This window comes from Rhamphochromis longiceps, linkage group LG20 (genome assembly GCF_057381845.1).
Source record: "Rhamphochromis longiceps isolate RC_006_pf linkage group LG20, R_longiceps_female_GT1.1, whole genome shotgun sequence".
Lineage (NCBI taxonomy): Eukaryota > Metazoa > Chordata > Actinopteri > Cichliformes > Cichlidae > Rhamphochromis > Rhamphochromis longiceps.
The window spans coordinates 36,799,933-36,812,490 of NC_140576.1; the positions used below are offsets into that span (position 1 = coordinate 36,799,933).

Here is a 12,558-nt window from a genome sequence, read left to right on the forward strand (position 1 = left end):
TGTCGCCTTTCTCACCGACGGCACGGACACAGTCGGGGCTGAAAGCCGACAGCTCGCTGATTCTGATGTTTCGGCGAGTCGAGCTTTGTGTCAGTGATGTGCGGATCGATCCTGAAATATCGATTCTTCCGATACCAGTCATTTATGTTCTAGAATCGATTCTCACATTAAAATATCGATATTTTAATAATTTTGGGTTAAATTGTAGTTTATCATTAACACAGTGGAAAGAAACTATAACATTCGGATTGTCTACATTGGAAGGAACTACTTCCTCTTCCGCCTTCCATAGTCATGTGTGAAATACAGCTGTATAACTGTGTCGCAGCCCCTTTGCGTGCGCACTCACAACAATAGCTGAGTGTAATTGGAGTCATGTGCTCACGTATTTTGCATCCACAAACAGCCAAGACGTGGTTTGCGATACATGTGGTAAGACAGTGAGGTGTTGTGGCAACACCACTGACCTTGTCAAACACCTCAGAGTAAATCATATCACAGAATATAACGAGCGTATGTTGAGGCGAACTGAAGAGGAGTAGTGGACAGGGACAGGTGCTGCTAGGGCGAGACAGACGTCTTCCACGGAGTCCTTTAGTGCTGCAGGCAGGCAACATGCTCAAATAGTGCACAACTTCATTTTTTTTTAAATTTCTATATGATGAACTCTGCATTATTAAGTGATAAGAACAAGTAACCTGATGTCCTGTAATCATTATGATGCTATAATTTGAGATACAATAAAAGATTAAAGATTTTGTACAAAGTATCGGTATTGGATCAGTATCGTCGATATACCACCCTGAATTTTACTTGGTATTGGATCGGAAAGGAAATCAGTGGTATCGCACATCACTACTTTGTGTTCACGCCCTTTTTGCTCTAGATTCAAAAGCTGCAGGTTTTATCTCTCTCCAAACAATATTGACTGAACCGGCAGCAAAAGAAGATCCAAACTGCGCTTCACATAAACATCGTCATGAATTCACTCTGACTTTTGCTGTTTTGCTTCCACCAGGATAAAATCACACTTCATGCACAGCTCTCTCTCTCTCTGTACTTCAAGGACAGTTTCCCGTCTAAAAATCTGTTTTCTTCATTATTCGTTTGTTTGTTGTGCACAAGTCTACTGCTGTTTACAGCCTGTCGGCCGCTGTTTTTTTCCTTTTACTTACTTCCAAAAAGAAAACCTAATTTCTGCCGTTCAATACTGAACAAAATTAAAATTTTTACAGTTGTGCAAAATTGCAAAACTCTCAGCTGTGTCTGTAATCAAACCTCTGTAACTTTGCTCTGCTTCACCTCAGCAGCATCAGGTCACGTTCATGTGTTGATTAATGGTTTTCCTTCGTTTTTGATCGACTGCAGAATATTTGTATAAAATCTCAGGCCAGGAAAATCTCCTTCATGTTTTTCTGTTTCATCCTCAGCTACTTTGACACAAAGGCCTCTGCTGTGATGTTTACACCGTTGATAAAGTCTCACAAGTGTCAGCTTTCTTTTTATAAATATAAAAATATGGAAATGTACTGATGCATGATCAGAATTATAATATTTCTGACTGTCTGAGGCAAAAATTTCCCCGATTCAAATCGAATCGAAACGATTCTAGAAATCAGTGACGATACCCATCCTTAGGTCCGATGGGTTCACCATCATTATCATTGTAACTGTCGTTACTTTTGTTGTAACTAATTATTTATTATTTTTCCTATTATTTCTGTCAGCCCTAATCAGTGCTAACAGCTGACCTGATTGGCCTCCCTGGACTTGTTTGGGGTGTAACAACAAGAACAATATTAATATTTACATTTATAACAAGCTGCAATAAACATACTTATTCTTCTTTACTTAAGTTAAGTTACTGTGTTGTGTTGCAGGTAGTGCCGATGTGGGACAGTTTTCCAGTTTCATTGTACTGTTGTGCTATGTATGACTGTGCAATGACAATAAAGTTATCTTATCTGTCCTTTTTCCTACTTTTCGGGGGGGGGGCTATTTGCTATCTGCATAAACTTCACTTGCCGTGTCAGCAGCACGTTACGTTGCCGCTACATCAACTATCCGGTCCAGCTTTGGTGGACTGATATGTGATCCAAACATCGGGCTGACGTCTTTAACGTCTAACTCTGCAAACTTTTTGAATAATTCACTTGTTTTTCATGTTGTGAACCTTTTTTTAAATTTCAGTTTTGCTTTAATTTTGAGATTTTTTTTTTAATCTTCCAACAACAGGTTTGCTTTCTGCTGTTTAACCTGCTTTACGCCTTCACTTGATTCCTCTCTCCAGCTAATCATGACATCTTAGGCAGCGAGGCTCTCTTGCCCAAACCAGATGGAGTACTTCCAGTAGTGAGACCACGTTTGTCGCAGACCGTCTCCTGCTGTGAGCTTCCTGCCAGCAAGAAAAACTCTGGCAAATGCCCAGACCTGCTTCTTCCAACGTTTTAAGACGCTCGTATGAAAACAGAGAGTGCCGGCTTCAGGGCATCTCTATACATGCTAATAAAGATTTGAGTTTTGCACTAAAGATGGATAATATAGCTTTGATAAAACAGCAGAAACATTAAAAAAAACAACTTTGGGAGCAGAGGAAGGTAAAGAAGAAGAATGGGAGTGTTTCCAGCTTTGCAGGGACGGAGCCACTGAGGCGCCTCAGAAACAAGATCCACCGAGAGAGAGTAATGGCATGCTGCAGCCTACTGGGCCTCTGGCATCATTTGGCAGAGCGTGTGTGTGTGTGTGTGTGTGTGTGTGTGTGTGTGTGTGTCTCCCGCAGTCAGCCTTGTTGCCAGCAGTGGGCTGAACTAATCAGTTAGCGGGTTAGCTGCAGCGCGGCTTGACCTTTTGACCTCTGGCTGCTCTGACAGACGTATTAAAACATGAAAACCAGCAGAGCACTGAAACATCCAGAGACTCGCACGTCGCCGGCACACAACAGCGCATCACAACGCCGCCGGCCACGTAAAAGCTTTTTCAAATAAAATGCACCCAAATGTAACCATGGTTACAGATGAGAAACACGCATGGCTCAGTTATTTGTTGGTTCTCGTGATGACCAGCTGTAGCAGCCTGGCCGCAGGAGGCACACGGTGACGAATTCGTCACACACCAAGAACTAATTGGTCCTGAGTGCGTCTGACTGCACAGCGGCACATATGTCTTTGTGAGGACCAACCTTGGACGTGAGGACGTTTTCGGTCCTCACTCACTTTGGGGCGGAGCTTCAAAGGACCGTTTGAGGGTTCTGGTTACAGTTACTCATTTAGTTTGGCCCGTGTGAAAGGCTGGTGAAGGCGCACAATGTGTATGTGTATGTGCGCGTGTTACCTTGTTCTGATGCTGTAGAGTGTGGCAAGTGTTTGACAGCGCTGGGCTCAGCAGGGACCTGAAACAAACAGACACACACATTAGATTAAACACACGCAAACAAACGACGTGACGCCATCACGGGAAACATCACTGATGTGTTTGAAAGTCCTGCCAGCGGTCCCCAGAGGCGCCGGTGCTCATTCCAGCAGACAGTTATCAAGGAGGACATTTTCTAAATGCTGATTGTACGTAACGTCAAAAATGAACCGTAAGTGTGCACAGGCTTGATTTTTACAAGCAAGGGAAAAACAGATTACGAATAAAAGATGAAGAAATCGTGAAGATTAAACAGATAAACAAGTCTTAGTTTGGATATTTTGTAATGAGTTTGTAGATTTCCCACAGCTGATGGTAACAGCAGGCTGCCGGTTTGGAGAAGCCAATTCAGGAATACTGGTACAGAAGCTAAACAAAGTCCTGCTGTGAACAAGTCAGCAGCAATGTGGATTTTACACATGCATCCATCTTTTCAGTTCAGGGTCGTGTTTGCAGCATGTTTACAGAAATTGGAATGTGACTCTACTCGTGTGGACAAAACGAGCGTCCCCAAGAGTGTGAAGGCGTTTTTGAGACAACATGGTGTTTTAGTGTCAGGGGTACAATTAGGTTATGGTTGGGTTTAGGGCTGAGGGTTAGGGTCAGGCAGTCAGTTTTTAGGGTTAGGTGTTAGGTAAAGCATTACATCAATTAGATGTCCCCACGGAGATATAAAAACAGGACTGTGTGTGTGTGTTATTAGGCAAGAAGCAGTTAAACTGTGGGAGGATGTCAGGCCACCAGGAGAGAATCTATGCAGACATGGATTCAAACCCAGGACCTTCTTGCTGGGAGGAGACAGGTTTATCCCACCTACAAAGATCATCTGTTTAAACGTTCGCTGTAACTGAGCATTTTTTAAATACAAGAAACCGAATGTAAGGGTTGCTCTTCCACTGCTGCCTTGATCGGTTACTTAATTTTATTCAGTGAACACATGAGCAGCATCAAAGCTGAGTAAGGCCACGCCCACACGTACACCGGGATTTTTGAAAACGCAGATTTTTCTGAGCGTTTGCGCCTTTCGTCCACAGGTAAACGCCGTTTTCACTGAAAACTGAGATTTTTGAAAACGTCTTTTTTGCGTTTACGTGTGTACGAAGAAAAAGGAGATTTAGTCACGCCACATCAAAGGTGTACGCCTTTTCTGATGTCACGTTTTGGGCCACGTTGTTGGTTACATGAGATGAATTTCTACAATGGAGACAAAATACTGCTGCTGCTAATCTATCTGCCAACGGCGTCGTCGGTTTTGAATAAATTAAATTTTAGAAAATTAAATTTATGCATGCTATATGTGTTTTATTGATTCCTAAGTTGTGAGTCTACACCAGCCAAAATACTGTTTTTAGTTATTAACATTTGAAACGATGAAGGCATCGGAAAAGTAACACAAAATGAGCTGCCATCCCAGAAAAACACAACAACTTTTTCATTAGTATTTAACCTTTTCAGCGGCACAAAACCCTGTTTGGTCTTTCCCTCCCAGGATTCGAGACTTCTGATTGGCCAACCTTTCTACACAGTTAGGATTTGGCATGTTCTCGACAGTGTTTGACTTTGTTTTTGGCGTTAACATGTGGACGGAGATATTTTTCAAAACTGCACGTGTGGACGGGATTTAAAAAAACAAAACAAAAAACAAAAACGGAAACTCCGTGTTTTCAAAAACACCCGTGTACGTGTGGATGTAGCCAAACAGGCAGAGCTCCTCTCTTCCATGAGGCAGCCTCCAGACGCCGTCCTGCCAAAGTCTGATGGCGTTTAAAGAGCGTAACGTTAGAACTGTCTGGGGAAGGTGAGGGAGTGAAAATATTCTACATCTGAAGTCCATGTCAGTGCTGACCACATGCACAGCAGCACTCTGGTTGGCTTCTGTGCCGCCGTCTTATTCTACGAGTATGCAGGAGACTTCCACAGCCTCAGAGTTTGAAAGAGAATTTGATGTTTGCTCTGAGGACAAGTTTGAAGTGCAGCAATGGCGCAACGTAAAAGTACTTCAAACAGCACTGCAGAGTTATTGTAAGGATGCTTTCATTTGATTTGATTTTATGGTACTTCAGTGGTGACCTGTCCTGGGCGTACCCCGCCTCTCGCCCTGTGGTGGGTGGGGTAGACTCCTCTCTGACTCTGGTTGGATGATAAAGGAGTAATAAAGAAATTAAAAATGCGCAGTAAGAGTAACGTTGTTGCTCTGACTTTATACCTCCATGACATCAGCTGTTTGTGAGGCTGCAGATCATGAAAAATGAACTCTGTGTGTGTTTTTGTATTGAAGTACCCGTCAGATTTAATTAGTCGTTGACTCTGTTCTGGATCATTCTGGTCCTCTTTAAACCCGGGGTCAGTGTTTTCATTGTGCTGGACTTGGTTGTGTTGTGTTGAGCTACAGTTGAGATTTTTGTGCAGGCACTGACAGAGATCATCATGATTCAAAACTTAACAGGTTATTATCTCCACTTATTGACTCCAGCTTGTGAGAAAATAACACAAAACTATTATCGACTTCATATTTCGGTGGCAGAAACCGACTTCCACAGTCAGGTCGTGCAGTCTGCAGAAAACTGGAAGCACTCATCTTTGGCAAATCATTTTCTAAACTATAAAACAATAGAGACATAAAACTGTGGGCTCATGTTGCTGTCCACACATTTTATTACAATAAATCTGGCTGGGCCACCATCTCTCCTTTCAAGTACAGCGATGACTGATAACTCCATTAACTTTTCCCTTATTGTAACAGCCAGATCTCACAGCGATACGACTGTAATCTCATTAAATACAGAATAAAAAGTATTATTTGGGTCATATTGCAGCAATAGTTCTGAATTTGACACATAATCAGTAGTTTCAAAGAAAATGTAACCTGCGTGACCTCAAATGAAACTTCACGAGCTTTCGTGTCGATCACTTTGAGAGACGGGGCCGGTCTGGGATCCTTTCGTGTGCTTTCAGCTCGTTTGTCTGCACAGACACATTTGATTGTTTGATCCTGTTTCCACTCTCAGATGCGTAAATCTCCGATGACAGGAAACACTTGTCGTCTTCGTGTTCTCGCTTGTTTAAAACCTGTGAACTGTGATCAGCGTGCAGCCCGAGGCACCCGAATGTTTGCATGTCGCACAAACCAAAATAGACTCAGAGTTTCATTAGAGCTCAGCTGCAAAACAACCTGGCTGGGATCAACGGGGGGCACCGGGAGGGGGCTCGGTCCCCATGTAGATGCTTTGTGTTTTTCTGCGAAAGGCCACTTTTCTTTGTTGAAACTGCATCCCCGGCAGAGTCATTATGAAGCAAATTAGCTCGGCGAGTGGAAGTTTCATTTTTCTTTCAGGGTTCAAACGGAAAACCACAAACACATTTAGACTGAGCTCAAACCAACAGAGGGCTTTGGTGAAGATGAAGAGATTTTCAAGCACCCGAGCACACCGTGTGACTCTTTACAAAAATAAAAAGCAACCCTCTTGACCCTGGAGGTCCCTCAGTCCTCTAAAACAGCGGTCTCCAACCTTTTTTGCGCCACGGACCGGTTTATGCCCGACAATATTTTCACGGACCGGCCTTTAAGGTGTCGCGGATAAATACAACAAAATAAAACTAGTACCGGTACCGAAAAAAGAAGATTTATTCGTAATTTATTCGTTGGGGTAGCTGTAGCTCAGGTGGCAGAGCAGGTCGGCCACTAATCAGAAGGTCGGTGGTTCGATCCCAGGCTGCCTCCTGGCTGCATGCCAAATATCCTTGGGCAAGATACTAACCCCATGTTTGCCTACTGGTGGTGGTCAGAGGGCCCGGTGGCGCCAGTGACGCCTCTGTCAGTGCGCCCCAGGGCGGCTGTGGCTACAATGTAGCTGCCATCACCAGTGGCTGGATGACTGGATGTAGTGTAAAGCGCTATACAAATGCAGGCCATTTACCACTTTTACCATAACACGTGAAAACAGAGTTAACGCTGAAAACCGATAAAAACCCTGAAAACCATACATTTCACACCTGAGCCTCAACTCTCGCGGCCCGGTACCAAACGACTCACGGACCGGTCCGAGGCCCGGGGGTTGGGGACCGCTGCTCTAAAACAAAACCACGTTAATCACATTGTATTTTATGACAAGCTGTCAGAGGCATTAAAACCAGGATATATCCACAGACTGTATATAAAAGATGGACACAATCACTGTGACATCACTCGCTGGTTTTGGTTTGTTCTTAGAGCACAAAATATGTGAGCAGTGTATGAATGTGCACTATTTACCAGACCTAAAGCCAACGATGTCCAAAACATATATAATAGAAGATTCCTCTACTTACATTTGTTAAGGTGCATTATCAGGAGAAAAAGAAATGAGGAAAATATTAAAATTACTCTAAAGCTTTTAAATTAACATTCTGAGAAGTCTTATTCCTTTTCTTTTTGTATAGTGACTAAGTAATTCACAGATAATGACCCAGTGCTTCGAAATAAAATGTTAGAAATAAAACATACTATAGCGATGTAAAGCAATAGAATACAACATAAAACATGAAGTTAGTGTGGAGATACAGAAATTATTTTACTGCTACAATATAACCTGCACTATTAATTGCATTAATAATATACCCTACAGCCTTGATATTGCATTAAAGATGTTTATTAAAGCTATAGCCACCACGTTAACCTTTTTATTCCAGGTGCAGCTATGATTATTTTATACACATTGCATGTTTGTGCTCATTCAGAGTTGATGCTCAGTCTATTAAAGAAGGTTTTAAGCTTTGTGAAGCGCTATGTCGTCACAATCTATTGTGTAGGTGACTTGGAGCACAGAAGGATGAACAGCATACACGCTTACAACACACATATAATCCAGAAGCCTGCCAGGCAGGAGGCCCGAAATTCATTTAGCTTCTAACTGCATTTCAGTTTGCTTAGTAACAGATGACAGAAGACCAGTTAAGAAAAGGACAAGCCCTCAGAGACCATCTAGGCTTGAAATCTATTGCCATGTATGGAAGGTGTTATAGAAAGAGGAACTTCTGTGTCTGTTTTTAGCCATTTAGGATGTACAATTTACTGTAATCGATGTATTTGATCTGTAATCGACGCAAGAAGGGGCGTAAACCCTGATGTTATAAAATCATTTTCAAGTGTGTTCTTAGCAGGAGACGTGTGCTGATGTGATGCTGCAGACTCCTGCGTGTGTTTTAATAAACTCATCGTTTGATTGCATCTCCTGGGCCCCTGTTGGTTTGTTTCATTGCTCAACATTTTCGAACTCGTGACATTAGTTAAAAGTTTGACTGTATAAAAACGTCTTCTTTTATAAGCCAGAAACATGACACCCAAATCTCTGAGACTGATATTCTGCCTAATTTCTGAAGAAACAATAATCATAGTTTGTTTTAAATCAATATTTAAAGGATTTAAAGGAAGGTGTCAGTGAACTATTGCTTGATTTTTGTCATTCGATCACTAAAACTAAACATTTTAGAAAACTCAGAAGCTGAAACAACCGTGTAACTGAACCTCATTAGCATAGAGATAATAAGAAATTGCTAACATAACACAAATACATCTAAAAATATGGCCAATGGGGAGAAGCCAAAAGAGAAGTGGACCCAAAATAGACCTCTGAGGTACACCACGAGGCACAACTGTTCTTTCAGACATCACTCGATTACATACATATGGATATTATTGATCACAGTATCGGTATCAAGGCAGAGATCCACCATCATGACACTGATGTACAAGTGGTAAGAAAGAAGAAGCCAGATTAAAGCATCACCGAGACATTTAAGAACTTTTACTTCCAATTATAAATGAGACTCATGTTTTCAGTGCAAAAATATTCAGCACAACAAGAAGAAAGTCTAAAGGCTAATCGTCAGAGAGAGGATGACACCATGGTAACAACTACTGCTGCTTGTGAGGCTGTGTGTGTGTGTGTGTGTGTGTGTGTGTGTGTGTGTGTGTGTGTGTGTGTGTGTGTGTGTGTGTTATAATTACTCCAGTGAGGCACTCTGCCAGTGATGCCTGCCTTTGGGGAGAAACACACACAAAACACTGAAAGACTATCTTATACACACTCACAAGGCTAAAACACAGAATTATCTCACACACACACACACACACACACACACACACACACACACACACACACACACACACACACACACAGCTCCACAGGTAGAGTAATGGAACAGTAAATCAACATGGTGACAGGAAGTTGGCGTGGCTGACAGGAAACGGAGAGTCTCTCCCCGGGTGGCTCGTCTTCTCTGCTGCACATCAGTGCAGAGTGTGTGTGTGTGTGTGTGTGTGTGTGTGTGTGTGTGTGTGTGTGTGTGTGTGTGTGTGTGTGTGTGACTACTGCAAAAAATGTTTATATTTTCTATCAAACTTTCTACATTTGATCATTTCAGGAGTGAAGATTGATGCGAGCTCCATCTGCATGGCGCGACAGAGATTTGGAGAAACAGTCAAACAAAGCAGTGAACATGAATCATTTCAAATGTTTCGTTTTCCGTCTGCTGAGAGAAACACCTGGAATTAATTATTTTGCTAACTGCGTTATGGACAACCCAACCATCTGCACCATCACCTGCAGGTTTGCGTCCATCTGTGAGGCCGTGGACAGCTTTCCTTTTACTGAGCTGGTGATGGTGACGTCATAACAGATGATATCAGCAGATAAAATTACTTTTTCGACGTTGTAACAGCTTTGGACGGCCAGTGTTTGCTGGAGCCTGTTTTAATCTTGTCTTTCAATTAAAAGGAATAATCTCCAGAATAAAGATCATCAAACGTTAGTTGGATTCGTTAGTTTTAGTTTCACGATTGGGATTTTCTCACCTATGTGCATATTGACCACATACTGTACATAAAAGATGGCTGTAGCGCACTGTGATGTCACCTATTGTGATTAACTTTAAGCTAAACCTTAATATCAGCTAACTGGCACACAGAGAGCCTTTGATCAACAACACCAGAGGAAATAAAACTCAGAGGGTTTCTGTAGGTGAACCTGTCCCAGGATTATCTGCAGCCGCCCTCGTCTCAGGATTTGTCTCCTGCTCTGCTGCCAGTGGCATGAGGCACGTGGCTGTTGGTTTATTCTCTCTAGCTCAAGGTCTTCTGAGGGACCTGATGCAAGTTCACTTTGACCTGGAGCTCTCTTTGCTCCCACTGTGGAGTCTGTCCTGCAGTGACTGCTGGCTGGCCTTGGGAAACTGGTCTTATATTCCGGGATCCACCCCCTACCAGTTAAACCCGTGTCCCTCGTGACCCTCGCCTCATTTTTATTCATTTGCAACATTTGTTAACTTGCTAAACAACCACGATTACAGTATTAACCTGAATAACTGTGATGTGTGCAGCTGAACAGAATTACATCAAGGCCATCTTGGCTTTTTGAAACCAGACATCAGAAAAGTGGGACGGACTTTACCAATAAGACGCTCGCAGCTCATTGGCTAATGACTTGTGATTGATGAAGATCCCTGGTTGTACCTCGAGGTGACTGATGTTGTGATTTGGTGATTTATAAATAAAATACACTGAACATTGTATTAAATAAGATTTGAAAGTGTTCACTGATGTCACAGATCAAGGGTCGTTTTCCAACAAACATTTAGTTAATTGAGAGATGCCCCCTGCTGGCAACTGGAAAGAACTGGTGTTTTAGACCCTTTTTAGAGCAGAAGGCCATCTTTTATATGCAGTTTATCCTATCAGCAGGTTCTAGGACTGTGTGCAGCATCAGCTGTGTTACCTTTGATTTAGTTTAAGCTACAATTTATAGAAACTAACTAAAGTTTATCTACTGCACTACAATATAAAGTGTGTTATCACACACAGCCAACATTCAAGGTAAAACGACTCACAACATTATGGTCCTTCACTGTATTAAGCCGCAGCTTATGTAAACACACTGATACGAAGACGGAGCTAATATGATGTCCCAGATGGAGATCCCCAGTGTAGGAGGGGTTTAGGTCATGAAATTCAATGTTTTTAGGGGGGAACTGGTCACACAGGGTTCAGGTTTCAGTTTGAGGCCTTTGCAGGACTCACTCGTTCTGCATGTAATTTTCATTTAGCCCATTTTCTCCGTACATTCATCACGAGGAGTAATAAAGCTGTGGGAGGAGTTTCCAGTCTTTCTGAGTCTTTGAGTTTTGAGTCTCTGTTACAACCCGTCCATCAGCACGTCCACGTTCTCCTCTCCCTTCTGTCTTTCTCTGTCCTTTTACTCTGGATTGAAATGCAGGTCACCAAATCCCTGCCCACACCGGGCGAATGCAGCAGCCGGCGAGCCGCATTTCCCAGGATGTATTTGTTGTTCTTTAGCTGCTCTCCTCTCTGGTTTAGAGTTTCTGAAACAGTAGCAGAAGAGAGCCGCAGGGAAGATTTAGTTTGTCCTCCACAGAGCAGGGGACATTTGTCTTCTTTATTTATTTATCTTTTTTTCCTGCGACATACAAATAGCTGAAGGCTGTAGCAAGCAGCGGTCATCAGTTAGACTCAGCACTTCCCCCTTCTTTTCCTCCTCAATCTCCTCGCCTCCCTCAGCTCCTTCTCTTTCCTCTCACCCGTCCTCCACCTTTACCTGGTAGCCTGCTGACCTCTCAGCGCACAAGAGATCTGTGTGTGTCACTGCGAGTCCCTCAGGCGGTATCCTCCACCAGTGAAGCAGCTGTTTTCCTGCGAGCAGGAGGAGAAGCAGCTGCTGCCTCGCTCTCTCTCAGATTCACCGAGTTTTCTCTGTTATTCATTTACTGACTCGACATTCGCTCGGAGCCAGCGACTCTTCAGTCTGACCTCAGTCACATCAGCAACCCGAACCTAATCCTGCTCTGTGTAATGGATGCTTCTGCTAAATTACACATAAATGCCTCGGCTACCATTGAGGCAGGATTAGAGGCAGAGCAGCCAAAGAGCACACTTATCTAATCAGTGTTGGTCTAAAAATGAGTCAAGAGAAAAGTAATTATTAACACTACGTTGTCATTTTCCTCCTCAAAAGTTTATCTTTACTTTTAGGTAACTAATGCAGCTCTTTAATCATGACATTTATCTTTTTCATGCAGCTGCTCACCCGACATGAGGCATAAATGATCTTTAAAACAGGTAAGACACAATCATGAGAAAAATAAAATGAGGTTTGATGT

At 42.7% G+C, this 12,558-nt stretch overlaps 1 protein-coding gene across 4 annotated transcripts in view; it reads right to left on the reverse strand.

The window, feature by feature from the left end:
* sulf2b (sulfatase 2b) overlaps positions 1 to 12,558 on the reverse strand; it is a 108,485-nt gene that overhangs the window by 67,160 nt on the left and 28,767 nt on the right. For all 4 annotated transcript variants that reach the window (XM_085394674.1, XM_085394672.1, XM_085394673.1 and 1 more), the window contains exon 3: positions 3,331 to 3,388. The gene's annotated coding sequence lies outside the window, so the exon portion shown is untranslated. The remainder of the gene's footprint in view (positions 1 to 3,330; positions 3,389 to 12,558) is intronic.